This window comes from Meles meles, chromosome 16, assembly GCF_922984935.1.
Source record: "Meles meles chromosome 16, mMelMel3.1 paternal haplotype, whole genome shotgun sequence".
NCBI classification, from domain to species: domain Eukaryota; kingdom Metazoa; phylum Chordata; class Mammalia; order Carnivora; family Mustelidae; genus Meles; species Meles meles.
The window spans coordinates 68,213,761-68,218,051 of record NC_060081.1 but is presented as its reverse complement, the minus strand read 5'-3'; the positions used below and the strand labels follow the sequence as shown (position 1 = coordinate 68,218,051).

The 4,291-nt window shown below is 47.7% G+C and overlaps 1 pseudogene; it reads left to right on the top strand.

Moving 5' to 3' along the window:
* Nucleotides 1-660: 660 nt before the first annotated feature.
* LOC123926959 lies at nucleotides 661-972 on the top strand (annotated as a pseudogene).
* The last annotated feature ends 3,319 nt before the right edge of the window (nucleotides 973-4,291 follow it).

Genomic DNA, 4,291 nt, shown 5'->3' with positions numbered 1-4,291 from the left:
AAGTAGGAGGGACCCAAACAGGCAGACATGGGAAGACACCATTTCTTTGGGAATGCATGGTAGAAAGGGAAGCCCTTCTTGGAGACTTAGTGACATCGGGCAAGAATGAAGAAAGAGGAGATATCGGTGAGTAATTAGGACCCAAACACTTGATTATATAGGTTACTTATTTCCCAAAGAAATTATCTGACTGGACCCATTCTCATTCATACCATTTCCATTTGGCAATGGACTGCCTCTAGGCACATCCCATTTAAAGTCTTCATTGACCAGATAACTCCCAATTTCTGATAGAAAATTCCAGTTGTAGAGTGACTCCATGTCCCATGGTCAGGCAATGCAATTTTTTATGTGGGTCCACTAGCAAGTAAAGAGCTGCTTTCGAATGGAAAGCACCCATCAACAGACAAGGACTGTTGAGGACAAGGACTGTTGAGAACAAGGACCCACCTCAATAATCCAAGTGTGTGTTCTGTGATTCTCCTACTTGGACATGCAATGGCTCTATCCAGCATCCTAATCTACCACAGACACATTTAGGAAAATGCATATGGGGAGCAGTGTGAAGAAGAAGAGGTGAGAACCACCCCCGGACCAGCCAAAGCCCGCGCGCCGCTGCATCCCCGCGTCCACCGCTTCTGTCCCGCCGCCGTCACCACCATGCCCAAGAGAAAGGCTGAGGGGGATGCTAAAGGAGATAAAGCCAAGGTGAAGGACCAGGCACAGAGATAACCTTTAGCAAGGTTATCTGCTAAACCTGCTCCTCCAAAGCCAGAGCCCAAGCCTAAAAAGGCCCCAGCAAAGAAGGGAGAGAAGGTACCCAAAGGGAAAAAGGGGAAAGCTGATGCCAGCAAGGATGGGAATAACCCTGCAGAAAACGGAGATGCCAAAACAGACCAGGCACAGAAAGCTGAAGGTGCTGGAGATGCCAAGTGAAGGGTGTGCATTTTTGATAACTGTGTACTTCTGGTGACTGTAGTTTGAAATACTATTTTTTATCAAGTTTTATAAAAATGCAGAATTTTGTTTTACTTTTTTTTTTTTTAAAGCTATGTTGTTAGCACACAGAACACTTCATTGTTGTTTTGGGGGAAGGGCATATGTCACTAATAGACTATCTCTGAAGCTAGATTGACACAAAAGGAAAAACACCTTTCCCTCCTAGTTTTGAGAAACTTCCTCTTGGCTCCCAGGAGGAGGGGTTCCTTGACGTTGATACACATGAGCCGCCTGGGCACAAATCCCTTGGTGGTGTGGAGAAAACTAAAATTCAGTTTTTATGTCCTCTTCTCCCTCTCTGCCTTCAACATAGACTTGACTCCCTTAAACCCAGAGACCTGTTGGAACCTGACCCCCAACACATGGTTCCCAGTATGTCAGGCAATCTGGACTTGACAAAGTGTCACCACTGAGATGGCGTCCCTCAAAAGAGTTCCTTTTTAGCTCATGGATCTTCAGATGGATAATCCTGCCATTTTCATTTCATTTCCTGAAAGTCAGGGTCGGCTTGTGAAAAGTTGTTATACAACATGCTAAATGTGAACTGTCCGTCCTCACTCTAAACTTCCCTGTTCCGAGCATCACATGAAGACTGCATTGGGTTTTATAGTGGCTTTCTGATTTTGGTAGTCCATTGAAGAAGGGAGTTTGAAATTTGTTGTATACTGTTAACGATTGTCTGCCCATGTCCTGCCTGAAATACCATGATTGTTTATGAAAAGTATCTTTAATAAAGCTGGATACAGTTTGGCTTGAGAAAAAAAAAAAAGGAAAATGCATATGGCAGGTCCTAAGACCCAGCTGGTGGCAACTTTGAACACATCCTGGGCTTACTGCAGTCTTTTTGTAATCTGAACCTCATGCAACCTTATAGTCCCCAAGGAAATAGATGAAAGGAGCATGCCCAAAAGGGGCTGAGGTTGTCTCCAAAATCCAAAGAGGCCCACCGTGCATTATGTCTTTCTAAATGGTAAACAATACAAGGTGCAGAAACTTGTCTTCTGTCTCAAAAGATTGTCCCCGTCAGCCCCAGGCCACTGGATCTCTAGAAATTCACAAATATGGAAAGTCCTGAATATCAACAAGAGTATCTCTTACGCCCTGGCATGCACATGGTAAAGCACATAGGAAGCCTACTATTTCCCCATGGCCAGTTAGCACAGTGTGAATGACCTAAAAGATCAGCGTGATGTCCTGTGGGATAGTCCGTGACCAAAGTCTCTTCAAGCTCTACTTTGTCACAGGACCAGGGAGATGACTTAGTCGGGAGTGAGAGTGAAAGTATGTGCTGAGTCTCTATGGGAGGGCAAGCTACTTCTGAAGATCAAGATGAAGGTGGGGAAGCGAGAATTTGCAAGGAGCATGGCTGGAGCATGAGAAGAGAACAATGACTGCAGAAGTCATGACAACCATGAGGCCATGTGTTTGTCAAGACAGACCAGCCTGATCAACAATTCTCCACAGGCTGGGACTTGGCTTTTTGGACACCCAGGTCATGGCAGAATTTACAGGTGCTCCCTCCTCTGCCTCCATGAGAATCAAGGCCTTACAGGGGTCCTCACTCCTCCACTCGACCTACCATGGAACACACAGCTGTTCCATAGGACAGAACATGGAGCGCTGTCCAGGCAAGCACTCCTCCCAGTCAAAGCACTCTAGGAGTAGCTTCTGAGTCCACTGGGGCAGGTCGGACTGTCCAGAGAGCTCCCTATGTGGGCTCTGGCAGGTAGCCTTGCCTCTCCTAGTAGTCTCTCCCAGGGTGTTTGGGGCCTGGCCAAGCCCTGGGAAGATGCTCGCAGAGTCACGCTATGTGAGGAGCACTACTGCAGAGCATGTCCTTACCACCCACCTATGTCTGATGATGTCTGTGCTGCTGGTTGATCCTAATCTCTTTCCTAAGGTCTCCTGGTCCAAGGGCAGGCCCAAGGTGAGGTAGAGAAGTTCCTCTGATACCAGGAGCCCTGGCATGCTTCTGAGGTGGGCCAGAGGCTCTGGCCTGAGAGAGGCAGAGTTCCTCCTCTGGGCAATCCTTCACTGATGCCCAGCAGGAAGCCCTGGACTGGAGTGTAACACTAGATGTTAGTGTAGACACTCACTTCCATGCCCATAATGGAAGAACCATAATGGAGGAACTGTGAGCCAATGAGGGTCCAGACAAACATCCTCGTCTAGCCACAGCATGACCTCTCACTCTCTTGTGCCTTGAGCGTGTCACTCAACTTCCCTTGGATTGGTTTTCTTCATTGTAAAGGGACAGTAATCTGAACCTCACAAGGAGAATGGGGGCAATGGGGTGGTGGTGGGTCAAGTTTAAGAAGAGGCCTCCCTGGGCCTCCTACTCTGTGACCAGGGTCTAGCCTCCACCTGCCTCATGTCTAACTTGGCCCTTTTGACCCCAGGCTGGGGAATGTTCTGGTTAGCATTGGGAGATACCACACATGAGAAGTTTCTCCCCTGGGTGTACTGGCTCAGTAAGCAGATCAACAATGAGGCTGGGCCTCCAGGACTTGGCAATGGTGCAGGAACCAACAGGAGAGAGAATACAGAAGAATGACAAGGGGAGAGAGATCAGAGACCTGGATCCAGAGAGGGGGGGGCCCTCTAGGGTCTGCACTGGGTGCTCAAGGATCACAAACACTGGGACTAAAGTAGGCAGGTCTGCAGACATCTGTTCTGGTTTATTTGACAGGAACAAAGAGTTCAGACAGTGGGTAAGGGCATTCATCTTAATATCCTGGTGCCCAGGATCTGAGATCCTCATGCCTTTGTATGAATAAAGGATTGTGGGAACAGGATGCACAGTCCAGCCTCCTCACCCACTCACTGGAGACTCAGGCAAATGTTCCTGCAGAAAGTTGAAGAGCATGTTATTTGTTTGACTTCCTTGATGATATTCACATGGACATCTGCACATGTATATGTTGGTATGCTTTTCACAGATCTTGATTTCTTTGAAACAGCTCCATTTCTGAAGCAAAGCGGGAATACAGTCAGTGCAACCAGATCCCTTGACAGCACTCTTCTCAGATCCTCCCCCAAAGACTCCAGAACCCAGGTCCTACTCATGACATCTCGGACTTTTCAGGGAAATCATTTTCTGCCCTTCACTCAATTGTGGTGATTGGTAGTATCTTAAATCCTATAACCCCTGACTCTTCTCCAGTAGATTTCAATACCTGGCCTTCCCGGGCCCTCTGGGTACTCTGCAACCAGGACCCTGTCTCCCATGTTAGTCATGGACTTAGTGATGCCTCCCATTGAATCGACACTCTGAGAACTCGGCAGAGACTGA